The sequence below is a fragment of the Rousettus aegyptiacus genome, unplaced genomic scaffold (assembly GCF_014176215.1).
Source record: "Rousettus aegyptiacus isolate mRouAeg1 unplaced genomic scaffold, mRouAeg1.p scaffold_m13_p_12, whole genome shotgun sequence".
NCBI lineage: Eukaryota > Metazoa > Chordata > Mammalia > Chiroptera > Pteropodidae > Rousettus > Rousettus aegyptiacus.
The window spans coordinates 90,134,725-90,162,522 of record NW_023416287.1 but is presented as its reverse complement, the minus strand read 5'-3'; the positions used below and the strand labels follow the sequence as shown (position 1 = coordinate 90,162,522).

The 27,798-nt window shown below is 46.9% G+C and overlaps 1 long non-coding RNA gene across 1 annotated transcript; it reads right to left on the bottom strand.

Moving 5' to 3' along the window:
* Positions 1–1,167: 1,167 nt before the first annotated feature.
* LOC118609950 lies at positions 1,168–22,067 on the bottom strand. The gene is made up of 3 exons (XR_004953509.1): positions 21,924–22,067; positions 5,121–5,310; positions 1,168–4,258 (listed from the first exon to the last, which is right to left on the bottom strand). It is a non-coding gene; the product is annotated as an uncharacterized LOC118609950 (long non-coding RNA).
* Positions 22,068–27,798: the final 5,731 nt, after the last annotated feature.

The window sequence follows — 27,798 nt, the reverse complement described above, 5'->3', positions numbered from 1 at the left end:
CCTCCTGAAATCATTTGTTCTGCTGACTAAGGTGTAGGTCCTCACCATCTCAGCAACAAGAATCGTCGCTGACTTCCCCTCACAAGAGCACCCTGAGGATCTCCACCTTGCCCCAGCTCCAAATGGGGGGCGCACCTCGCTTCCACAAAGGCCCAGCAATGCTCCTCTGGCCAGCAGGCCACCAACACATCCCCGAACACGGCCCACGCTTCTCACGATCTGACTCCGTCCTGTTTACCATTTGTCACCCCCAGTGACACTATCCTTCATAGACTTTCTTCTCAGTTTATTTCGTTTTTGTTTTTTCACTTTATTCATGCTCCTTTTATCAACCTGTGCCGCCCTCCTTGGAGAATCCACCATGTTCAGCTTTTGGACTCAGCTCTTCCAAAAAGCCTTCTCCGAAACCACAGACTCGCGGAGCTGCCTGAACAAGCATACAGGATCATATCATCATCATTTCTGACTCAAATGAGCCGAAGAGAGCACCGTTAGCTGGTTTCACTGATAATGTCAAAGATACAGGCAATCGAGAGGCGCAGAAGAAACAAGGAGATGTCTGAGATCCGATGGTGTCCCCCAAGCCCTTCCTTCCTGCCACACGCACGTGTCCCGAGGCTCGCGGTGCGCACGCTTCTGAGCACTCATTTCCTCGCCGTGGGGAAGTGTGGCTTACAAAACATCCAATCTATCCCCAGCTGATATGATATTATTTCAGGGACCTTACCTACTGTAGGCGATCTCTGAACAGAGACACCCCGTTAAGAACATTGCACAGATAAGGATACTGCAGCAAACATCATTAATCTATTTACTTGGAGGTCCAGTAAGCGCATAGGTTACGTTACCCGGGTCACCCGTCTCTCCGACAGGTGCACACGCTGACACTTCCCCGACCCCCGAAGAGGAGGCCGGCTGACTTTACTCTTTCCTCTCCGCTGCCCCCATGTTTCCTCCCAGGAAGAATACCTGAAATCTTGTCAGAGGTTTTTTGATGTGGCTCTGTTCTCAGAGGTGTTCACACTGGGAGAGAGGAGGATGTCACACAATCTATCAAAATATTTTTTAACCCTTGGCCTTTTTAAAAACTCATCACCTTGTAAATGTATATAACAGATACCTATGACACATCCCACACTTCGACCCAATATACTTCAGTGGCTATATTTCTAGGTGAGATAAGGCTTAAAGAAAAGGGTCAGGATTAAATGGCCAGAGATGTCTGTTGTAGCCACTGTTACTGACAATTTTTTTTAAAAGTCATCAAAATAAAAACCAAAAGAGTAAGGTTAAATTGCTTTTTTTTTTTTTTTATTGAAGCATAGCTATTCCGTGTTGCTATTTTTAACAAACTCGTATGAAATTTTGTGGTAATACATGTATTTATAATTAACCTGTAAGTTTTTAATTTCAGATATTTCCAAAAATCCTAAATTTCTTTTTCCTCTAACTCCTTTCCTTAATTGAAATTGAGTATTTGTAATTTCTATAGGATTTGTAGTGATGTCCTTTTCAAGTTCCTAATATTAGCCATTTGTACGGTCAGCTTTTTTTGATTGGACTGGCTGTGGGTTTACCAATTTTATTAGTCTATTTTAAAACCCCAATTCCGGCTTTGTTATATTTTTCTATTGCAAATTCGTTCTCTATTTCATTAAATGCTTATCACATTTTTGTTACTTTCTTCTGTATATTTGCTTTGAACTGTCGTTATTCTTTCTCTGACTTCTTGGGACAGATATGTAGGTCGCCAATTTTCAACTTTTCTTATATCCTAATATAATTAAGGAAATAAATTCCCCTCCAAGTGCAGTTTTAGCCACATGTCAAAAGTTTTAATGTGTCATAATTTTTTATGATCTTTTAGTTCTAAATATTTTCTGATTATCATTGTTGTTGTCTTGGGTTATTTAGGGGAACAGTGTCTAATTTAGAAACATTTGAGTATTTCCTAGTTAGCCCTGGTTTTTTATGTCTAGCTTATTTTATTGTGGTTAACATAGCCTGCAAGATTTTCATTGTTTAAAACCTGTTGACCTGTTTTATGGCCCTAAATGTGGTCAATTTAGTGAAACAATCTGAGTATCTAAGAGGCGCTTGCATTCCGGTTTGGGGGGAAAGCGTTTTACATGTGACGATCATGTTGTTAATCAAGATATTGAGCTCTTTTAAATCCTTTTCAGTTTTTTATCTGCTTGTGTTACCACTTTCCGAAACAAATGTGGGTTTATATATTTTCCCTTCTATTGTGATCAATTCGGGCTTTATATATTTATATTTATATTTTTTTCGAGCTGCGTAATTCAGTTTAAGAATTGTTAAATCTTCTTGACTGTTTTATCCTTTAATTATGATGAAATGTCAATCTTTATCACCGGTGATGCTTATTGACTTAAAATTCACTTAATCTAATATCAGCATATCCACCTCAGCTATCTTTTATCAGGTTTTCCTTAATATATTTTTCTATCCCTTTATTTTTAACCTTTCTGGTTTCTTCTATTTAAGATATATCTCTAGTAAACAGACTATGGTGGAATTTTACTTAGCGTAACCATTTTTAAATCTACTATTTGTTTTCTATTGGTATCAATTCCTCCCCCAATTATTGGCTGTCCCATTGGGAACATGTGACCTCCTTGGTCAACACTCCAGGGGAAGAATGGCATGGAGAATTGTGAACTGACAAATTATTTCACTGGGAAGCGCCATGTCACTTCGGTTACGCGTCATCGAACAACGACAGTCATGTGGCCATGCTGAAATTGAAGAGACTCAGATCAAGTAATGTTCTGTTTTCCCAGGAGGACCGATGAGCCAGAGACATCAGGGAACACTAGTGATTTCTGGGGACACACTCTACATAAATTTTTTAAACTTCTGTAGGTCTGAGACCACCCTAAACAGTATTAAAAGTCAAGTGACAGCTGTGCAGAAACTCTTTCAAACATGTATTGTTAAAAAAAAAAAATTACTATCTAGAAAATATATAAAATCCCTCTTTCATTTCAAATAGACTCAATTACTTAATAGATACAGAACTACTCAGATTTTCTTGTGTCTGTCGTGATGAGGTGCATTTTTCTTTAACTATCTCTCTCTTATCTAACATCAAAAATAACGTCATGGATTATAGACACTCATCTTCATCCTTGTTATCCCAACAACCTTGAGGACATGTTTAGTCTGGGTTCGTTTTCCCTGTCTTCATTTTGTAGACTTGCTCAGTGGGAAGACCTGGGTCCTTCTCCAGCACCAAAAATTATTATGTTTCAATTTCTTTGAGCATGCGCTTCTATCCACGTTGTCTCTTCTCTCATCTTGGAATTCTCGTGGCGTATCTAGATACTGCTCCTCCCTCCCCATCGACGGTGCCTCTGAGGGGAGGCGGACAATCCAGGCGTTGTCGGAGGCCCGCTTCCTCTCTGCCGGGAGAGCTCAGTAGGGAACAGTCGGGGTGCCGGCGTTAGCTCAACGGAGAAGCAGGGTGACACCAGCCAGGGCGCTCCTAGCCAGGTCACGTACACGACCAGGGAGAGTCCACGGTTACAAAGCCACACGAACGTTCCCTCACTGCACCCACATGCGATGTCGGGAGACGGTCCCTCGAGGCCACGGCACTGACCACCATCGTGTAGACCAGCCACACCGGGCCTAGGCCGGGGACATTGCGGGTCAGGGGGATGGGCGCGCTCCATCGCTCCAATCGGACGCGAGCCCCCCGCCCTCCCGTAAATTTACTCTCCCATCTGCACTGTCCGATGGTGTCATATTTTCATTTCTCATCTTCTTCTACGTTCTGGAGAGTTGCTCTAATTTATTTTTTAATTTCTAGGAACGGTTTCTTGTTCTTGAGTTATTCATTTTCCACACTATTCTATTCTTTTTACATTGATCGTAATATCTTCTTCCATCTCTCTGGATATGTTAATAAAATAAATGTTCTAAATTGGTTTATTTTAGCTCGCTTTAGTTCTCTGCATTATTTCGGTCCCCTCAGTACCGGCTTGCTGTTCGTTTGTCTTCATTTTTCTCTTTCATGCTCTTGGTTCCCCTCGCACGGCCGGTGATCCTTAGGAGCCGACATGGACTTCCTCTGCTGATTTGTAGATAGACCCGTTTGCACTGGAGCTTCCTCCTGGGAGGGGATTCCGACGGGAGCTCTGTTAGGAACATAGACGGCTGGCCGTCAAGCTGCAGAGCCCAGGGAACTTTTGCTTCAGAATCAGAAGGTTGGTGGCAACACGGGAGAACATCCCTGGTAATGATAAAACCAAGATAGAAACTCATGATGTGACTGGCCAGCCGCGCATGGCCCTAAGGCACCCATTAACGAGTGGACCACACCGGAGGCATGAGCAGGGCCGAACCGGGTGGCAAAGCCACGCAGGGTGGGGGAGGCTGCCCTGGGCACGGTGCTCGCCTCTCCCCAAGGCAGACCGCTCTGTGCCTGCAGGCTGCGTCTGCCCAGAGGGACAGTCTGTCCTAATTTATTCAAAGATGCTTTATAGACGAGCCGTGAACCTGTGAGCTTGCTGGAGTCTTAGGGAATAAATGACAGAGATGGGAATTAAAGCCTCAGGTCCCAAACGCGGCCAAAAGATAAAGCGGATCTCTAATCAGAGCAAGTAAATTTATAGCGACGATTTCTTCTTTTTATTTTGCATATGAATATATTTCTTTCTTTCCCGCGTGAAATGAGACCTTAGAGTTTTAAATGAGACTTTCGCAAAACCTGAGGAATTGTAGCAATTCTTTTTTGGGACCTTCTTTCTTTATGACAGTGCTACAGAAATTGAAATCTACTCTTAGTCTTTTCTCCGGCACTAAAATGATGAGGCTTTTAGAGTGATTATTTTTCTATGGAACTGTCTATTTAAATCTTCATTTTTTAAAGAAAGACCTTTTGAGCCAAAACACACATTTATTTTCAAAGTTACAAACTGAAATCTGAAAAGTAAATGGGAAGTTTAATTAGCCACTATATCTTCCTCTTCCTAACAATCTTGAAAACCTATTTGCTGAGCATGCATTAATAATCCGCAAGTAATGAATTAATTCTCATATCAGTGGGATAGCCACAAAACCTCCTTTATGTAACTCCAGAAATATTAATTTACCTCCGCATGGCCAGGCCGCTCAGGTGCCCCCTCTCCTGGCCTCTGGGCCCTTCGCCAACCGCGTCACTGCATGGGGAGCCAAGAAGGAGGAGGTGGCGGGCAGCGGGGTGGCTCATCGCACGGGCGTCCCCTGACCCCAAGGCTGGGACTGGACAGCATGTCTCCACGGCTCTCAAAGATGCGTCTTTAGCTGGACAAAACAAACAAATAAATAAATAACTTTATCACTTTTCAGAATGAGCGACCAGTGCATTTAACTACCACCTCGTTTGCCTGATTTCGGTTGATAAAGCCAGAAACAGTTCTATAGGCATGAAGTCTTCCTGGAAAAATAACGCTATTTGTCAGTAAAGATTTAGACACAACTTGAGATTGAGAACCATTAATCGGCAATCGATAAGCTTCCAAGGACCGTGTTCGATCATTTCTCATAAAAGGCTAAGTCCTGGAAACGGATGTCACTAAAGGAATACTTTCTTAAAGTGACATGCTGGGCCCCAGAAACTCATGCACACACGTGGAGAGATCTTTATTAGCATCCGCCAACGCCAAGAGGTGAATGGTAGACCAGCTTCCTGACTCGAGACACTCCGTGTGCTTCTGAAGATGTGTCTCAGGCTTACAGAGGAAGAGAAACGCATTAAGGCTTGAAGAAGTGTATGAGGGTCATGTCTGAGTGCGTGGGTTGCTGACTTGAACATAACAGCCGATTCAACAGAGAGAGGGAGGGAAAAGACAGGCAATTACTGGGCTTAGAATCCAAAGCAACACAAATATAAATGTCCGAAACATTTAAAAATCGATGTGGAAAAAATTAACAAGTTACAGGTATTAAGAAAAAGCAATCGCTTTGAAAAGCCTCTAAATAAATAAATAAAAGCCAAAAAATCTAGAAATACTCTTTCTGCTTATAAGAAATATAGGTCTCTACCTATGTCATTTCATTTCCCATAGAGAATTAAAAGGCCGCAGTGGGGCGGCCTTCCTATTTGCGTCCGGTCATTCTGAAAACATGAAAGATGACCCTGCAAGGCAGTTCTCTGTGATTATTCACAACTGACCGATGTAAAAATTTCACACTGTCCTCAATATGCTTTAAAACTTCAAATAAATTCCAGAAACATCATGTCGCTTTTTAACTTGTATAAATAATGATAATATTAGAAGACAAAATTCTCATTTGGACCTTGGAATATACTTGGTTGTTACTTCAAATTACATGATACCCAGATTCCCCCTGAGGCTGCTGGATCTGCTGTCTCAGATGATTCGTAAGATGGAGCCTCATCCTCCCAGTTGACAGCTTCGAGCTTTTTTGTGGCTTCGTGTTTAACATATGTATGTATGTATGTGGATATGTCTGTATGTATGCATGTATGCATGTATATGTGTGTGTGTGTAGCCTAATAATCCAAATAATCTCCCTAGTTTAAGGTCCGTAACCATAACTGCATCCAAATCTCCTTTACCACATGACATTGTGTGCTCACCGGTCTGGGCGTCAGCGAGTGGACGCCTTTGGAAGGCAAGTTGATAAATGATCTTAAAAAAAAAAAATGCATATTTGTTTTCTAGGGCTTCCATAACAAAGCACCACACACAGGGGGTTTAAACGACAGAAATTCCTTGTCTCGTGGTTCCGAAGGCCGGAAGCCAGAGATTCAGGTGTGGGCGGGGTTGGCTCCTGCCCAGCTGTGTCAGAAGGACGTGGTCCCGGACGTGGCCTTTGCATGGCGGGCTTCGAGTTCACGGGCTGTCCTCCCCATGCGCCCACCTGCGTCTGAACTTGCCCCTCTTACGAAGATGCCACTAACACGCCATTCAGGTGCCCCACTCCAGGGTGACCTCGTCTTAACTAACTCCACCTGCGACGACCTTATTTCTAAATCAGGTCACAAGATGAGGTCATGCGTGTCAAAACTTTCGCATACGGATTTCGAAGGGGACACAATTCAACCCGTAACCGATTGATAATGTTCCTTTCAAATTTTAAAAATGAAGTATGAACTATTTTCATAATATAATTCTTTTCGGCTACATATCCTTAAGCATACGAGTCATGAGAAAGGACCATAAATGAATCTAGACGACAGAAGAAGATAAACTCTCATACCCTCATCCCGGGGAGTCTCTCTTTTACTCCTCGAGGGAAGATGCTCTAGTAAAATCAAAACATCGAATTTCACAGTTAGTTATTCCTAGAATATTAGAACTCCGGCCTCAAATTTTTCCGAAAGAAATATCTGTTTCTTTAACATCAGAGAAACGTAATACGACGCGTATGTTCCTAAGTTCAATCAATCCTGAGGAAGCGGCCCGTTGCATGTCCTTGCTAAGGCTCGAGCCGGCAGGAGCCTTTGGGCTTCTGGTCACCTCAGGACACACCTGGGGGGTCGGGTGTCCAACGAGCTCAGTCCCACGGCCGGTCCCCAGCAGCGCCTCGCCGACCCGCTCTGCGGCCTGCAGAACGTGACTGCTCCAAGAATCGCCCCTGCTTCGGCTTCAGGGTAAATCCCTTTGTGTTGCCCGCAGAGCAGGAGTAGAAGCAGGGTTCTACAGACGGGGGCTGTGGGGCCCCCTCCCTCCTGTGGGGACAGGTCTGGCACTTCCAGTTACATCCGCTATTACACAGAGCGCACCTAGCCTGGTATAAGGCGACCACAGATGTATGAAACACTTTTTTTGCAAAAAAATTGGACTTTAGCACTGACATAGCCCAAAAAACGTACAATAAAATGACTGATCGTGTCATTATCCATTCATTCCACAAACTTTTATTCACCACCATGAGTTCTGAGTCCCACCTCGGTGGAGCCGGAGTCATAGGCGACGGGCAGCTGATTGGGGAAGGTGGACTTCTTTGGCCCGCAGGTGGCCGGGGGTCTGGCGAAGGGACCCCTCTCTTCTCTGCAGCTTCATTTTAAATTTAAAGGAACCGGTTCAGAAAAACAATAATCCTTTTTGCCAACAGCCTGCCTCTTTTTATTCTCCCACTGAACAAAATGTTCAAGTTCAAAATCTGGTGCAAAGTGACGCGAACGGAGGACCTTGCAGCGGCAGGTGTTAAGTGGACGGAAGCATGACAGGGTCACCTGCGGCTTCCAATTTTCCAGGGAGGGTTTTTTTTTTTTTTTTTCTGCCTGGTTAAGCAAGAAAGGGAAGGCAAAGGATGGAAAGACACGTTTCGCCTCAGAATATAGTTCTTCGAGATTTTCAACAGAGTTCAAAGTGTTTCGTTTTTGAGGTGTTTTTTTTTTTCTTTTTTTCCACTGAGAAATTGGAACATTTCATAAAAATGAATCAACCTCAGAAACAAAAAGATATTTGGATAGAGGTCTTCTATACAATATTTTATACATCAACACACTTAATCAGACATTTAAGCCATTTAGTCTTAAAACGGTAAGAATATTGGGTGTTTAATTAAACGAGGAGGCCGTTAGACCAAGGTGACCAGATGCCAGGGTGCCTATGTAAGCAAACTGGAGTCTAAATCTGTGACAGTCTCAAGGTTACGAAACCAAACTATTGAGGACAACCAGTCACGAACAGGCAACCAGGCTTCAGGCTAGAGGCAGTCGGTTAATTTCCTTTCTTTCTTCTGCATTTTCTCTACATAAGTGTTTACCCTGCCTCTCGTCCGCCTTGGCACTGTCCTGCTCAAATGGGCTTTTGCTATATAAACTCTTCGACATTCTACTATGCCTCAGTTTATATTTTAACATGTGTCAGCTTTTCACCGCCACCCTGACAAACTCACCCCAGAAGTTCAAGTTCAGCGTGGCTCACCTCGGTCCTCTCCCAGGCTCACAAGGTCGAAGTCGGGGTGTGGGCCGGGCCGTGCGTCTCTCCGGAGGCTCTGGGGAAGAGCCCACTGCGGCCTCCTGCAGGACGTTGGAAGCCTCCAGTGTCGAGCCGCCGCAGGGCCGAGTTCCCCGTGTCCCGCTGGCTGGCGGCCGGGGTCTCTCAAGTCCCCGAGGCTCCTGCATCACCAGGCTCATCGGCCGCCTTCCGGCCAGCAGCGGCGGGCCCCGTCCGTCTCGCCCTGCAGATTTTCCTTCCGTGGCTCCGCCGTCTTCCCCTTCTGCCCCCTGCCGCACCTGCCTTCGGATCCCAGGTGAAAACGACTCTGCGCTTTTCAGGGCTTCTGTGGCTAGACGGGGCCCCGCTCGAACGATCCAGGAAAGCGCCGCTGTGTCAAGGCCCGTGCGCTTCGCTGGAGCCGCGAAGCCCCTTTGCCGCGGAATGTGCACACGCGCACGTCCCGGACATCAGGTCACGGACGTGCTTGTCGTGCCCACCGCCTACCACACATGGCGACGGCAGCACGTGGCTAAGCGATAGTTCTTTCGAACCTGAAACATCAGGCATGAAAATATTTCCAAAATGCGAAATTTTCCAGACGCGTATTCTCAAGCGCTGTGAGTCACGAGGAAAATGTACGAGTAAGGCCAACGACCTTTCTTTAGCATCATTTTCACCCACCGAATTCAAAAATTACTCGTCAGCTGCCTGTGTGGGAGTCGTTGCCGTCCCAAGAAGGGTGTGGACTGTACCATTAGCCTTGTTCGCACAGTGCAGAAGGTTCGCACGACTCCTCACCCGTGGCTCGACGACGACAGCCACGTCTCGACCACGTGACAGGTTGGTTCACATCGATTGGTGTGGAAACGAACTCCTGTCATTTTCCTGGGTAAGCTGATGGAAAATGCTCAAAGCAGTGAAACCGGCTTTCGTTAATAAAGGTCATCCACGTGGAAACAGCGGGCCGGAGCAATGTCGTACTTAGATTTCATTCGACAGCAGGGGTTTCCAACCCGTGGCGCCAGTCCGTGGCCTGTTAGGAACCAGGCCACACAGCAGGACGTAAGTGGCGGACAATCCAGTGAAATTTCATCTGCATTTGCAGCTGCCCCCCAGGGCCAGCATCACCGCCTCAGCTCCACCTCAGATCCTCAGGCGTTAGACTCTCATGGGAGCACCGGCCCCTGGTGCCATAAAGATTATGAGACCGTTTATTCGAGATGAAAGATAACCAAATAACCCCACGGAAAGAAAAGCGCAAATTAGTATATACGTCATAAGGGGAAGAGCATACAATGGGGGACCAGGAAGGTTTTTCTAAGGATGCGACCTTTTTGATCCTGTGATAGGAGTCATCTGGGCGAGGCAGAGCAAAGGCAGGCCAAGGAGCGTTACGGGCAGACCCTGAAGTGGGCTGTGTGCGTGTGTGTGCACACGCGTGTGTGCGTGTTTTACTTCCGGGAAGCGATATCATAAAACTTTAGAACGAGGAGACCACTGGGTTTCAGTGCGTTTCGGGAATGGTCAAAGACCAGGCCCAGAAGAAGGAGGAATGTTCTTCTGGTCTGGGAGCCTTTGGGCGGCAGCTCGGTTTCATCCGCACGCGTGGGCACCGAGTTCATGCTTAGACCGCAGAGAGGCGTGAGCAGGAGCGACCGTGGGGGGCACGGGAAGGGCCCGGCGGGAGATCTTGGGCTTCGGGCTTCGCACAGTCTCTCTTCTTGGTCCACGAGGGTCCCAGGTCTCATCGCCTGGCCCTATCCTGTCGTCGTTGCTGGTTTTCAGGAGTCTTGGTCTACGCCACCCACCAGCTTCCAGGCTGAAGGTCAGGCAGGGCCACCTAGGATTTACCTTTGGGCAACGCCGCATGGGCTGAATGAGAATAATGAGCTTGGCTTCAGAGCTGTGAACATCTGGCTCTAGCAGCTCGTGGACGGGCAGAGTCAAGGATGGGGGTGCCGCCCCGCGTGCGTGGGCATCCAGCACACATAAATCCTATTATAACGGGCCTAATAGGGGAGCTAAGCGTGAAATCTCCAACCACAGCAGCTGAAGTTGCTCAGAAAGTTTAGCAAGTTTACGTTTTAACGGGTCAGTCCCTGGTCCAGACACTTCCGAGGACCGGAGGCGGCGGGACCAACGAGGCTTCTGGCTCACAGGCAAAGCCTCACAGGGTCCCTTAATTACTGTTCGGGCTACATGGGTAACCCTAAAAGAAGGGGAATAGATGAGCATTATTCAGGTGGGGAAGAGAGTCTAAAAGTAGCTGTGCCACAGTAAGAACGATTACTTATGAAAAGGAAAGGATTCCAGCCAATCAGAAAAAAAGACAACATTCTGTGATGAAGAACGTATTCACGATCGCACAGGGAGCAGCAGAATGAAACCCACATGTAGACGTCCGAAAGGGCCTGAGAGCTTTGGCTCACGTCCTTGCCCCATCTGAACAGTTTTCAACAGCTAGAACATGCACCGAGGACATGCTCACGACCTCGCTGAGGCGTCCCTGTGAATGCTTACCCAGGATGGTTTTAAATTTTCCTTTCCACGATAGTTACAGCCTGTTTTGTGACTCTATTTCAGCCTCTCAGTGCATCCCAAATAATTATCACGGTGCCACCAGATGCCATCTCCGCGAGGCACACAATCTCATCTCTTCCAACGTGTTATCTCACAATCAGGCGCTTGATTCTGGAATTAACTCAAGGCCCGATGCCAACCGTCGGCAAGTCTTTCTGACCTTGAACTCGGGACCTGTTCGGCAGCCAGGACGTGTTCGCTTAGTTTAATAGATCGGCCTACTCAAAGATGAACACTCGCTTCTTCAAACTGCTTTGACGTGGTAGCTGTGTTTAACTGGAATACACCAGCCTCAGTTAAAAAGTGATGCTTCTTCCAAAGCAAACCAAGGTCTTCAACGACTCCAAGAGCGTTTCAGTGCAGACCTCTGCTCTCTTCTCTCTCGCTAACTGGCAGGCCTCCGTTAAGTGCTGCAATTTTGGCAAAGCACACAGATTCATGTCTCGGAGAGAGCTGGATTTGGACAAGTCTTAGTGGATTCTGACTGCATGTCGGCTGGGCAGTTTCCTTGTTCAGTTCTCGAAAAAGACTCATTCACAAATAATTCGCAATGTAGGCTGTCTTCAGATGTTTCAAGGGGGTCAGCAAGGAAAACTCCCAGAGAAGTTCACAGCAGTCATCACGTTTCTCTCTCTTCTGGACAAGGAAGAACAGGGCCCCAGTGTTTCAGCAACAGATAGAAATGATGCTTCTTCCAAAGCAAACCATGAGCTAAAGGATGGCAAAGGGAGTCTGTCTGGAAACCGAAAAATATCCTGTGTTTTCAGTCAAAAGGGAGGTCTTAATGGAATGAAGGACCCTGGGGTCAAGTAGGGGTCCCAAGGCTATGTCAGCAGGGCCTCTGTTGACCTCGAGCTGGTGTCAGCATGTGCAAACAAGTAGGACAGATCCGCCGTGAGATCAGTGTGCAGATGTAGTAAGCAATGGGTCTCCGATGTCCATTTTCTTGTTAAGTTTGAATCTGGAAACTTGTCTCAGTGTGCGAACTGAAAGAAAGACTTACGATCACTGGGGAGTCCCTTAGGTTGTAAAAACCACTCTCTGGTGTGTCTGTATCATGTGGGGGCTCAGGAGTGTCAGCTTTCATTAGCTCAGAGGAAGGAGCAGCGAGTCCCGGAAAGTTAGGAATCCAATGTCTGCAATATCCCATGAGACCAGGAAATCCTCTAAGTTATCTTTTGATAACTGGCCAGTAAGGTCATGAGTAGCTTCCAATCTGTAAGGGGAAAAGCAACTCTTAATTTCTGTTGGATGCCATGGCCAAGAAAATGCACTTGTGTCTGGCAAAATTGGAGTTTATCCTTGGAGACTCTGTGGCCTGGTGCACTAATAATGTCAGCAAGTAGAAGAAATCAATTCTGCAAGACTCTCAGGCCGAGAACAAGCAGAAGATCATCCATATAGTGTATAAAAAGTGAAGTCCTCAGGAAATTCGACGACTCTAATGATTCAGGTAAAGTTGAGTATTGCAGAAAGGAAGAGGATGCTTCTGTAAACCCCTGGGCACAATGGTCCACATGGATTGTTGATTTTCTCAAGTGAATGCCAATAGATACAATGAGTCTGGGAGGCAGGAGACACTCAAGAACGCTGAGCAAAGTTCTTTCCCCGTGACTTAAGCAGTGGCCTCAGGGATTTGGGACAGGATGGCAGATGAGTCGGAGACAACAGGGAAGTAAAGCATAACTAAAGGCCCCTAAATCTTGTACAAAGCGGTAGCCATGTCCATTTGTCTTTGTGACAGACGGAACAGGTAAGGCAGCACCAGTAAGGTGATAATCAGCCCTTTCTGAGGGCACATGGGCATGACAGGCCGAGGTCCTTTTGATAGACTCCTTTCTTCAGGCGCCACTGGGTGGTTCCAGCAAGGACAGACCTACATGTGCTGAGACATTTACAGATTCTGCCTTTTTTATGTGTCCCACATCCGACCCGTTGGTCAAGAGGCTACCGAGGACATTCACAGTCTCGGATCTCCGCTCGGGAGGCGTCGGGGAGTGGGGGTCACTGCGCCATTACCGGGTTGTCAGGCAGAGGCTCCTCAGCTTCTGAGAGTTTCGGAAATAAGTGCTCCATCTGGTCCACAGTTAGTACCAGCTCGCCGCTCACTGAGTCAGTCCCATCATGGCGAAGGCACCGCGTGGCTCCCCTCGCTGCGGAGCCCCGAGGTCCCCGGGGAGGACGTGCTGACCCATTGCTATGGCCGCCCGCCCCCTGCCAGACTGGCCTGTCAAGGAGAGTCGCCGCTGGACTCTGTGGGGCTGGTGTCCCTACTCCAGGGAGTCGTCCGCGCCTCTGGCGACCGTTGTGTGCGCTGGGCCCTCCGGGGTCCTCCGGCCTCACCTGCTGAAACACCCGGGCCCGCCGTCCGCTGCCCACCAGCCCCTCTATTCCTTCCTGCGCCATCTGCCAGAGTGACCCACGTGCGTTCCCTCCGAGGCCAGCACTTTTTTTTCAGCATTCTGAGAGCGATAAGTTTCTCCCACGCTCTGGGGCCCTTGCCAGAGTATTGAATTCCAAGGCTTGAGAAAGTCCCCCTGAGTCTATGCACACCTGCGTGTCCAACGTCACATGCGAAGCCGCTCATCCAACGGGCGCCGGCTCCAGCCCCGGCCATGCTCGCTTGGCTCGGCCAGCCCCTTCCGCGTAGAGTTGGCCCCACGCTCCGGGCCCAGCGGTCTCCGGCTGGGTCATGCTGGCTTCGCCTCAGGTATTGGCCTCGCGCTGATTGGGAACACAGAGCATGAATAGAAAATTGGAGGTGTAGTAAGGCCGGCGGGTCGGAAAACGATTGCTGTGGAAAAGACAGTTCGGTTGTCGCAGTTGCCAAGACAAGGGTGCCACACGGCGCAGCAGAGAGACCGAGAACACGGAGGGCGAGCACTTCGTGGTTTCTGCAGGGGGGACGGGCAGCTCAGGCGAGCAGGCCCGGCGAGGGCTGCTTCGAGTCACCCAGCCAGCCGTGGGGCCTGGGGCTGTGCAGCTGCCTGGTGCCTGGCCCTAGGGCGACCAGGGCACCTGTCCTCTCACAGGGGAGAGGCTTCTGCACCATCTTCCAGCAGGTCTTCCTAAGGAGAGACAAGCCTCCTACATCTCTGAGGTTCACGGCATCTACAGAGCCACAGTCACCAGAGGCGTCCATCACTCAGCCACACCCCAAATGCCCGGGTCCCGAGTCTTCCCAATCACGCACCCGACCCTAGTGTTACAGCCCCGCACTGGCTGAGCATTCAAACCCCTCTGACGCTCTGGGACACCAGCTATAAAATCTTTAGTCATCTGCCCTTGCACTGCGGGAGAAATGGCTTCTTTGTAAGTCGCCACAGAGGCTCTCTGGTCTTCACAAAGTAACGAGCCTTTACCTACCCGTTAATGGCCCTTGACTCTTTTGTTCCCTCTGCAAGGCATATCCACACGAGCCAGCCTGACCCACCGACTCCACTGTCTTCGTGAGCACGGTCGCCCCCCGCCCTCACCCCCAAGTCTTTCGAATGCCCGGCTCACGGCATCTCCAAGGCAACACTGCCATCGGACTGCCGCCTGCTCTGGGGATAAACCGAGCCCCAGCCACCACTCAGGATGTCGTTCTTCACCCGCAGTGCAGCGAGTGAGCCGATTCCCACCTTTCGGCCAGGTTTCTAGACCATTTGTAGTGCCCTTTCCATTCCTTAGGGTCTGCCAAGAGGCAGACACCAAGGCAGAATTAGCTACACGAGACGCTTATAGGAGAAGGCAAGCGGACCATTCAGACCACAACGCGAGTCCGTTACCCGCGGAAGGAGAGGCGGGAGGCAGGAGCGTGGAGCAGACGTATGGGCTGCGAAGCGATTCAAGAAGTGTTCGGCCAGGGGGTGGGCCGTCCTCTAGCCAAGTTCGCCCTCAGGGTGAGTCCCACGTTTCACCAGAGTGAGCCTGTCTCCACGTTCTCGCCAGACCTCGTCGCTGGCCTGGAGAAGCCGGCAGGAAGCAAGGCCTTGATGTGCACTTGACGGGGCCACCAGATGGTATCAGCCGGGGCCAGACCATCTTCAATGAGTCGTCAAACGTATTCTAATAAATGCAAAGTGTAACATTCAGCTCAATTAGTTTGTCCAAATTCAAATCCACCCGTGTTAAACGGGGATGTAAGACGATCCGTGACTGGATGATATGACAGCACATTTGTATTTAATTATATTTATTCCCCTTTCCTCAGAGTTCGTCGTTCAGGATGACTATCGCATCCGCGTGCGTGGCTGAGTGAGGCGGCTATGTCACAAAAGCTTCCCTCGATGTGCTTTGCTCTGTGTCCGCTCTCTGCGTAGTGCGCTGTTTCTTGCTTTTCGGTCCCAGACGTCCTCGGACCCCCCGTCGTCCCACAGCCGGCACGAGGCGTCACCCATTCACCCATCCGTTCCTCCGCGTTTCCGTTCACCCAGAGCCGCGACTAGTTGTGTTGCATGTACAAGACTCTGCTGAGCTCTGAGAGCCCTAGGCTGACACCACGTGATTACAAAAGATGCAGAATGAGCAGCTACATCTCGGTCTTCCCCAAATCCAGCTTACCGCCAGCAGGACTGTATCCTTTACACACTGTGTAAGTGACCCCACGCTAAGGAGTGCATCAGACTCATTCGGAAGGAAGCAAATCCCAGCTGCTTTTCCCACGAAGAACACGTATGTATATTTTCCCATCGAACTCCTAACGACATGAATGAAACCTTTCATATTTTCCTCAGAAAAGTTTTCTAAACCACTTACTGAGTCAACTTTGGATTCAGTCACAGCTCGTTACAAATCAAGAGAAGGTTTCATAACAGAATAACCTCAGGGCAAGTAAAAAGGCAAAAAAAAAAATTCTAAAATGATTTAATGGATATTCAAAGAAACTGGCTACAATTAAACCTCACCGCTGATACGGCCATGCTGAAAACCATAGACTAGAGCTACCATTAGCATAACAGACTAGTGTGCGAGCTAGGTGATATTTTGACATTAATTGAAAAGAACGTCGTATTTGCTAGAGTTGGAATTTGTGAGGCTGTCAATGCACTAGAAAAATTCATTTGAGAATTCCCTTCTGATGTCTGGTTAACCTGAGTTTCCAGCCCTCGGGAAACCATGATCTCTTCATCTGTACCGTATACAGCAGAAGGCAAGACACTTAGTAAACTGAGCAAGACTTTAGGAAGACGAAGCCTTAAATTTGGATTCAACCCATGGCTTCCTCGCTACAGACACCCTTTTTCCTGGAGAGGCTGTTACAAATGAGAAGCAGAGGTGGTGGCCGACCCTGTCACGTACTAATGCTTCGGAGCCGTGTGAGGGCCGTGGCTGACTGGTCTCCCTCCTCAGGCACACCACGAGCCGTCTCTCTCCGGAAAAGCAGCGGGATGCCAAGAGGTGACAGGTCAGACCGATGACAAGGACGGAATGGTGCCAAGCAGCGGAAGAACCAATTAATATAAAATAAACGTGTAAGGTCAGGCCCTTCAAATTTTGTAATAATTAGGTAAAATGTTCAGGAAAGAGATTGGTTTTTTTGTTTTGTTTGGTTTTGTTTTTTTGGATTAAGAGGCAGAGTGAACCCACGAGATAAGGGTTTTTCTAACTCATGATCCTCGCTCTCACAACCCCTCAAACTTCTGTTTATACAAATGAGTTGGCTCACGTGCTCATGTGTTCATCCGTGCACTGTGCTCACAGGCAGCATACTTCATGAAGAACGACACTCTTGAAGGGCCGCCACTTTTTAATGCCGAAAAGGCAATGGGATTTGCAGCTTTCCTTTGAATACAAGAATATCGGCAAACGCCACAGTGAGTCCTTGAAACAATGAGCCCGAAACGAGGCCGTTTTGTTCCCCACGGCTCTATCGACAGAACAAATCTATGCTACGACTTCAGGTCAGACGTTTAGGCTTGATGGAAAAACAATGGCTTGAAATGCTTACTAAGAATTTATTGAGCCAGCGGTCCACGAATAAGCCATAAAATTTGGTATTTGTAAACATGTGAACATATGAAGACTATAAAACTATCCTTCACTCTATATTGTCAAGGTCAAAAGAATAAATCGAATCCAATTAAACTTTTTCTAAAATCCATATGCACCAAGAAACTCTAAAACTCCCTGGGGTAAAAAAAGAACTCTTTCTAGTCTGTCTTTGTGTTTCCTCTCTATTCCTGACTGTTCGGAAACATACCCCGGCAATTCAATATCATCACAGGCCACTCTCCCCGCACCTCCAGCTTTCAAATCGTTTATGCCGTGAAATCACAAAGGCGCCGATTGTTATTCTCTAAAGACAGACTCGCTCCACTATTACATCAAAAGCATTTGAATAGTTCCTCTAGTCATGGAGAAGGTTAAAGCTGAAATGTTGAAACTGTCGCATTATCATTTCGAAAGGAAATAACAAACCGCATCTGTGTGCGCCCAGAAAATGGGAGCCTGGCGCTCACACTGTACTCAGTGTCTCCTGTACCTGATTTAGGTTTGCTCTCCACGTGCGGGTCTCCATATGGGCCCTTCCACAGCCGATGTGACAGCTGCGAACTCCCACGGGCTGGAACCAGAGGTGGCCATCTGTTCGAGTCGGTGACCGCCTTAAATTTCAAAGGTGCTAAATTCAACTTCCGCACTGGGACTGTATTTCCACGAGAAGCTCATTTTTAATTTTAGCCATGAAGAGTAGCTAACGAATGTACATTTAAAATTTTCTGATAGCAGAAGTATGAGAAGTCCCTTAGCTTTGACATTGGGGTGACGTTTTGGAATTTGTACATGACCACGAGTGCAGAGTAACCAAGCGATACTTCGGTCACAGGTAAAACGGCCTCGGATCAAAAGGTTTCCTCGCATGTTTTCACGCCTTGGTACCTTGGTACATGGATTATACATAAAAAACAGGAGACTCCCTTTTTTCTTATTTTCCAGCTAAGTAAAAGTTGGACTTTCTTCCTCACGCTTTTAACACATTGTGACAACAGGCTTTAAGAATGAACTCCAACAGAAGCCAGGCCACTAACAGTCTCTTTCTGAAAGTACAGATCACCTTACCGATCTTCCCCGCGTCGGTCAGCACTGAGCCAGGCTGTGTTGGCAGCTACAGAGGGACCCTCTCTTAAAGAACGGGCACAATTACAATAAAGTACTAACCTTCCCAACAATTCTTGGAAGGGAACGCTCATCGGTTTAGAATTTCTTCATGAAGTAAAACTAATAGTATGATGATCTCTCAGAGGAGGTTGTAACATGATTCCTTAGACGTTTTAACACACTACACCTTCCGCAGAACAAACCATTAATCCATATTTGGCTTTGCAATTAATTCAGACTTGGACATAAAGTTTTGTGATCCGAGCACACGTATTTCCCGCTTACGCACATCCTCGCCACGCAGACCGTTTCTCCTCCTACCTTCCTTCGCAAACCCTTCTCTCAGAAAATGAAAGTGCGGACATTATAACGAGAGTGAATACATCCCCTCGTCAAAACTAGAGAGAACCCTGCAAGCTGCAATCTAAGGAATTTGTTATCCACCTAATGTAGCTAACAATACAGGTCCCGAAAATGATTAATATAACCATAAAACATAGTCTTATGAGCAAGTACTAAAAGGGCATTAGAGAGAGGACATGGTGACGATTTTTGGGGATATGTAGACCATGTGAATCTTCTGAGAAAATTAACTCCCCTGATCGTATCAAGAGGCATTTCTTCCCTTCCTTGCTCATATGTCACGTGCTCAGAACATTTAGTATCAAACAGAATATAAGGCCACCCCAGGCCACACCCTCACTGTGCCCTGGTTTCTCCTCCGAGCCCCGATTATCACCTCACTTTCTATTAAACGTTTACTTCCTTTCTGGTTGTTTCCTCTCTCCCACCGGAACGCAAGCTCCGTGCAGGCTCGGGCTGCGAGATCCAGCTCTGCAACCCAGGACCCGCTGCAGCGTCTCCAGTAGGCACACCATAAATGTGGATGAAATAAACGGATAAGCAAACGTGCCCCGCATTCCAGCCTTAAGGCGCTCGCACACGATTAGTGCAGTCACCAAACGAGGGAAACCAAATGAGGATGAAAAGTCCTAACATGATACTTCTTAAAAAACAATAACGACAAATACTGTCATGAGGACTATGCCTCAAAACCTAGAAAAGTAAACAAAATTTAAATCTGCACCTTCTAAAACATACATAGAGATACTGTTATATTTATATTTGCCTACAAGCATAGACATCTATGGTTTCAAAGCCACTATTTTGCTTATAATTATTTTAGAAATAATACTTAAAACAGGAGTAGGCTGATTAAGACAATTCAGCACTCAAGATCTTAGAGCCTCTGGCCTAAGGTATGCATCTGAGCATGGTTTGTCACATTGATCATCATGTCGATCTTAAGCTTCTAGGAAGAGAACGTAGGAGTCTGGGGATGAACTCTCCTTGGGCTGGGGACCAAGCTGTGGCATTCCCACAAGTTACTCTATGCTCGTAAAGGCAGCGAGCCATTATCTACAGCGAACTTGCTTAAAATTCGGCATTCCGGCTCAGACGCACGAGTTCTGATGATCGGTGCCCCTTAGCCAATCAGAACCTTATCATCGGAAGTCAGGCCCAGGGTCTGCCGTGTAGAGTCCCCTGGAGCTGCCCTGGAGCAGGGGACAGGAAGGGCTCTTACGGGAATCTGCTGACCAGGCCACCGTTCCATCGTGTGGCTTCCCGCACGAGCGTTTCCAGCTTTCACTGTGTGTTGGGACACAACTGGGACAGGTACGACTAGAAGATTTTGTGTCTTTTATTCACTTCACTATCTCCTACACCAAAAACAGAATACCTGCAGATTCTGTATTTTCCTTTGACACGTCAACATAGAACCTGAGTATCATCGAGCAAGTGAAATCATTAGTAGCAATTATAAATTCCTTCTTAGGCTCTGATCTGACACATCATGAGATAGTCATCTTCTCATAGTGTTATTAGAACATAATTAAAGGATGCTTCCTAACGCAGCTCTTATGAAGGAGTGTCCTTCCTCCCAATTCACCTTCCCCTAGATTCCCGATTCGAGCAGAATCATGTCCTTACACTGCCTTGTTCCCATCCTAACTTTTCTTCACCCATCGGTCAGGTTAACCTTTACCAAGGGTCATATCTCGTGCCGATACCTCTTCCACCATCCCCAAGTGCTGTCTTCTTTAACATTTCCACTTTCATCACCTACTTTTATTATTTAGTGTTCAACACAGCCCTGCCTGCCCACCCAGGAAGTTGGTGCTTAGGCGACTGCCCCTCGCCATGCTCTCGAAGCGAAGCAGCCTGAGCCCCAACCGGGATGGTCTCGAGCCTCACTGGTGACCAGACACTCCCTGACGAGGCCGAGCATCCCCACAGGTCCAGGCCGTGGGTGTCCATGGAAAGGGGCCCTGGAACCCTTAACTGCCAGAACCCAAGGAGGGGCACCCCTCAGTTTCCCAGCGCGAATTCCTTAGAAAATGAGTCGCTGATGAATTTTTTATGACAGAGGAGGGTAACGCGAAACAAATAGTGAAGATAATGAAATTGGAGGCGGTTTCACCTAGGGATAACCTGTTTCCACTGTTTAATTAAAAATATACGTTTTTACAGATTCTACGTAAGTGATAGGGGTGTAGAATAGAATCCTCATGAAAAAGTTCTAATGACGCTGCAGGATTGCCTGAGATTTCTAAGGGCAAAATGCATGCCTTCTTATGTTTTTAATACCATATAAGCAGAAATGGCTTCTTGCTCTAAAGCCTTGGCAGTGAAAGCCGGCCCTGTCTGCCGCATGCACACACACCCCTGGTTCTAAGGTCTCTTGTCTCGCAGTACATTAGAGCATCATCAGTGAGATAAAATCCAACACCATTCTCACAAAGAAGGCAAAGAGACAACACGCGTGTGGCAAGCGGTTTCTGACAAATAGACAAATAATTAATGGCTGACTACCAACGAGGCAACGATTATCTGGAGCTGCGTAACCATCACAAGTCCAGCTGGTGAGAAGGGTTTTCTTTTTCTGTCTTGACCCCTGAGCAAGTACAAAAAAAGGCATATGAGGAAAAAAGCATATTTAACACAATTCTCCTCCATCTGCCCGTCACTGCATTTCCTCTTGTCACGCCTTGTGGGTACCTGGGGGACAACTGCCAGACAGCAGCACGAGCTTTCTAAATAATACATCAAAACTGGGCTCCTCGGGTACCTTCCTCATTATTTTCCTTTGTCACCAAGTTGGAATTCTATTTTCACGTTCATTTCGGATTTCCATAGCCGTCCCGGGTTGCGAGGTGGGGGCAAACTAGAAAGCCCCGTGAGGCCGCGAGAATGTCAGGTGGAAAGAATTGTTTGGGATCGACAGGCGAACAGAGAACTGCAGTGGAAATTGTAGGGAGGAAGAGAAATGCTTATTACCTCCTGACACAAAAACGGATGTCTTTCCTGTGTCTGTGTCGGCACGGTCCACAGGGACATGAGGCCATCAGTCGCGTGTGACGCTGCGTTCTGTCACGGCTGCAGAAAAATGGCCGTAATATGAAAACCGCACCGGGAATGGCACCTGATAGATGGAAATGAAAAATCCTATGAAATAACAACCGGAAAGCCAAGCCCATCCGTTGTGGCGCTCGGTGTAATTTGCATTCCGAACCGTGCAGTGATCAGTATTTTTCCAACACTTATTTTTAACCACGTCATGAAGTATTTACTTGATGAAAAAAGAAAATCATTTGACTATCTCTGAAACAAAGGTCTTCATAAATCTTTGAAATCGCACTATTCTTCTTCTATATTTGGTGTTCTCTCAAAAGTCCTGATACTATCAGGAAATCAAGTGTCTAATGAAATGCTCAAAATAATCATTTCCATTGCTTTTCACATATTGAATATTTGCAAATAGTTGTGTTATCACTGGGAAATCTGAAACCTAATATTTTCTGAAAGTTTTTACTTCGGCACTATTTAATGCCAAACTTGTTTTCCATTAAACAAGCTTAAGTAGTCTACTCGCCAATATGAATCCCCACTAGGATACAGGGAAGAGAAAATGAGAAAAACCCACTACTATTTGCTAACCTATATTTCGATAATATGTAGTTTCTTTTTGCTTTTCTTGGAAAACTTCACAGCCTCTGGCTTAGATGGTTACATATTTTAACAATTAACTTCAACCAACATTAATCGAAAAGGGTACATAATCTCTCAATAAGAAAAATTATGGTAAGGAGTAAGCAGAAATCAGTTGAGATTTTCAACATTTTTAAGTTGTCTCTCCATCATAAAAATCCTTTACTCTCACTTTATAATATCTAAGTCAGAAGCAATGCCCTAGAAAACTCTTTGAAAAAAGTAAAGGAATTTTGCTAAGCCTAAGTAAATGCTCGTTACAGTACCTCTTACCCTCTTATGTTCTCAAGGGCTTAGGGTCCCTGGTACCTAGTGTTCCCCATGGAATAAATACACCGGTCACAACCAACCGAAGGTTCCTCACTTGTTTTTTTACAGCCATCAAAGTGTCCACCTTCGAGGTCCCTTCTTTAATCATTTAACTAAGAATCCAACAGGCCATCCAAATTTAAGTAACGGATTACTCAATTTGAATTTTCTATTTCAAGTTAAAGTGATATGATCTGACATTTTAACACTATGCTGACATGCTGGACAGTAAGTGTCTTGCGATCTTATAAAGAAAATGCATGCACCACTTTATTAGTTTAACGCAAAACAACATTATGCATGTCAGATTCTAAACTCTTTAATAACTTTAAGGGTAAATCTATACATCAAAACTGTCTCTTACTTCCTCCATATATATGAGAGCAAATGGGAATTTCCAGAACCAGAGGAAAATGTGTCATCAATACATATTTGCTGAATTGAGTTAGACTCAGTTTTCTAGCGGGCCAAAGACGGAGCGAGACAGCCTGGGTTTACAACCTGGTCCCATCAGCTGCCCTGTGTGCGGCCTGGGACACTTACCTACCCTCCGAACCTCTAGAAAATATGCCTTATGCCATAAATTAGTTTATTTAGTCGGTGGGGTGACCAATGTGATCGCAAATAAACTACGCTGACAATGATGCTCAGTCAGTGAATGGGACCGAGAGTTCTTATTGTTATGTTATATATTGATTTTTATTTTAAATAGAATATTATATTTAGCTTTTAATGTACTGCCTAAATTGGCTTCAAGGGAATCTTGCTCTGACATCTTCCTTTAAAAATAAGAACCTTTCTGCCTTCTCTTAAGACACATACTGCAAAGTCACAAAGAAAATAAGTAACAGAAAATGTTAATAGGCTTTGAATTTTATAACTATCATAATTAAATAGTATTTGAAGCAGTACTGGGCTACCATAACTTTCCTCTGTCGAGAACATATTGTATCTTCTTAGAAAAATGACAAATGGACAAACAGACATGTATTTTCAATACCAACTAAGCTGATTGAAGCCCAGTCAATTTAGGACCATGCCCAAGGCCACATAGCTGGTTCAGACTAGATCCAGAATTAAAATCCAAGCAATCTGGCTCTTGATGTCCCACTGTCAATCACGACCCTTCATGGCCACCTTGATTTGCCATTGTGTCTTGAGTGTGGCCATGCAAAAAACTCTCCTGTTGTAACTTATCTATAAATATACCTGTTCTCACCAGCTGTAAAGAAAACTAGAAAACCTACAGACATTGAATATGCTGAAAAATCCCAGGAAAATAAATTTTTCTGGTAAAAACTGCATTAAAATTCCAAAAACAAAAAACAAAAACAAAAAAAAACAAAACAAAACAAAAAAACCCTTTCAATTAGCTAATCTCTTGGGAAAAATTTAAACGCGAAAATAAATTTACACATATAGTAACCAGGACATATCATTATAGTTTAACTTCAAGAAACAGCCTTGAGGAAGAAAGGAGTTGATGAAACCAGAGAAGATATCAAATGTGAAACCTACCGCCGTCATCGAGTACTGTTAGCCGGATTATGACAAATCCCTAATGTAATTCTTTAAAGAAAAAAATGCAACTATTAGAAAGCTGGCTGGCTTTGGCTGGGAGGAAATCGTTTTGGCCACGGAAATATAAGTCACTCTGTCAGCAGCCCCAAACGTGAAAGACTTTTTTTTTGTCTCCTGAACTGGCTCTCGGTTAATCTAAGGCAGGTCTACCGACTCATTTTACTGTCAGATTAAGATGCAAACTTTTAACTCAGACAGAGGAGAGTCAAAGTTGCGCTTCCCCTAGACATAGTCACTTAGGTCTTTTCACACACGCACGGCTTTTCGGGGCAGCCCAGATTTCTCAGGGGTGTCGGAAGGACTCGATGTGACATAACAGTTATTACAAAGAGAGAATGAGGAAGACTGGAAACGAGGCAGCTTCCGGGTCCTTTTTCTTTCTTTTTTTCCAATTCGTCCTGTCTACTTCAAAGTAAACTCTGGCTTCTGACAACACTGAAATACAGAGTAAAATGAAGTGCCGGACCTTGGTCTGGTGCCCACCGCAGGGGACAGAAGGGACATGTATTACACACACGCTTTTATAGATATTCAATTGTCAACATCTATGTACAGAGAAAAAGCAGTTTTGCGTCAAAATGCCACAAAAAGATTAAAGGCTGCCTTTTTTGCATCAATTCCACAAGACCATGGTATTTTAATAGGTTCGCTATTAATTAGATACGGCCAGGCCAGCAGACCAAGAGACAATTGCCACTGTGAAGATCATTTAGGAGCGATGTAGGCAAGATGACAGAGTAGGAGACACCAGCCTCCAGCTCCCACAAAAACGGCCTTCAGACAACTAGGATGGGAGGGTCCAGGAATCCAATTAAAAGCCTGTAGCAAAAAAAAAAATGGAGAGTAAGTGCAGAGAAACGACCGCCAGGGAGACGAGCTTGGCCGAGATGACCGGGGATGGCTAGGGACAAGAAGGCCGAGACATCGGTACCATTATCAGCCACGTGCCCTCAGTCACCTGTTCTGCTGAGGACCCCGGCAGGTTCCACGACAGTCACAGACCCCTGCAGCTTTGAGGACGGACGACCCGTAGGGCCCATGGGTGTGGACCACGGTGGCCTGCTCCCCAGAGGACCCCGGCAGCTTTCGCCACTGAGGTAGCCCAAAGCCACGTCCGCTGTGGACCCTGCAGAGAGGGAGACGCCCCAGGGAGGAACCCCAGGACCAGGGCCTCCCACTCCCTGACCCCAGAGTCTCGGCCGCTCTGCACACATCGCGCCCCAGACCTTCTGTCCACAGCTGTCCCGCAAGTGCCCGTGCCGCGGGAACTGCGGCCGACACGGCCCCCCGGGACCACGGCCCCTCCGTGCGCACCCGCACCCCACCCCAGCTTCGCGGCCACTCCATGGTCGCCCACGCCCACACCGCTGCTGCCGACACCACGAGCCTCGCCGGGCGTCTCTCAGCCATGACCGCCCGGTGCGGGTGAAGAGAACGGGACGCCCCTGGCGGCCTCTGCCATCGAAGGCCCCCGTGGGCCTCGCAAGTGCTGGAAGCCGACATGGCCACGGGCGAGTTCCAGCAAACACCGAAGGAATTCACGTCGACCCTTCCCGAACTCTTCCCAAAAAATGCAGAGCGGGGAACAGTCCCAAACGCATTTAACAAGGCCAGCGCCACCCTGATACCCGAACCAGACAAGGCTACTGCCTGGCGCGGCACTCCTGGGTGTGGACACGAAGCTGCCACCTCGCACCCTGTCCCCCTGCAGCGTCGCCCTCGGCAGTCAAGGCGCTGAACCCCCCGAGCGTCTGTCGACGCGTGAATGTGTAAGAAGGCGTGTGGCATGTGGACAGACGCGACAGAGTGGCACTTTATCCTGAGAAAGGAGGGAATCGTGACAGGTTCAACAACGTGGACGGACCTGGAAGACATTATGCTGAATGAAATAAGCCAGGTACCGAAAGGCGGCGGCTGCGTGATCTCACTCACGTGTGGCATCAAAAAGAGTCACCTCGCAGTGACAGAGAACAGAATGGGGGGGGGGGGGTTAGGGGGCCACTGGTCAAACAGCACAAACTCGAGTTTATGTCAGGGGCTCAGGACATGGTCCCGACCAGCAGGAGGCGGCCACGGTAAAGCGGACAGATGACTCATAGGCCATTCACTCTCCCCAACCCCAGGAGGCGGAGCCCTGGCTGGCGGCACCTCGCCCCAGTGCCCGTGACAAGAACGAGGAGCCGGCCTCCTGGGCGCATCAGCCATGGTCTGTCCACTAAGCCGGATGCTTTCAGAAAGGTCTGTTTTTCCCCAAACCCAGCCATACCAAATTATCCCAAATTTGAGTTCCGACCGGGTATAATCGAAGATTAAGAAACGTGATGTTCGAATCATTTCGAGTGTGCAAATAAAATGTTGCGCACCAGCGCCAAGGGGACAAAGGAAGATGGCTCCCGGTTCCTCGGAGGTCATCCACGGTCACCAGGCCAGGCCACACCCCAGAGCCGAGCTGCCTATCGTCACCAGAGAGTGCAGAAGCCGGGAGAATAGCTGCACCCCGACAGCCTCCACCAACCTCGTCCTGTCCGGGCACCCCGTGCTGTGAGGCTGCCCACACACCCCCAAAATGGGCTGGCTGAGGCAGCCAAGAAACTGAGGACAGCTAGGTCGGCGTGCCATTTGCACGCTGATATTTGTAAGCATACGTGAATTGGAACTCATTTTCCCCATGAATTTATGCAAGCCTACAAGTGGATATTAAACTATCCGTGTGAGTATTTCACCAGTATTTTTAGAGCCAATGATTAAAATTTAATTCATACAAATTATTATTATTCGACAAAAAAAAAATGATGATCGACAAATCTAATGGATGTTTAGAAGGAGCACCGGGGGGGGGGGGGGTGCCTAAAAACCGGTAACATGGGAAGGCGTTTCAACTATTACCAGAAATTGCTCTCCATGGGTATCATAGTTTAAAGACTGTGGCCAACTGCCTGGTTGCTAAATTATTGTACTTAGTGGGTGATTACAAAGACTAACTGTGTCTATTTGTTATAAAACATCTGGCCAGCCCGGCAAAAAAACAGAGAAATTAGTCAGACCTTTTCCAAGTCTCATATGGACACGGACGGCAAGTAAGCTATTTATAGGAGACCATCAATCTTAACAGCGGCGAGTCTTTTATGAAAGAAACAGTACAGTGGCGTGAGAGAGACACGGGCTGGCATTTATTTAGTGATATTATGAGACACGAGACATTACAATACTGGAAACCATTACTTAGGCAAAAGAAAACACATTTTTCTATTCTTTTTCTTCTTCTTTTTTTTTT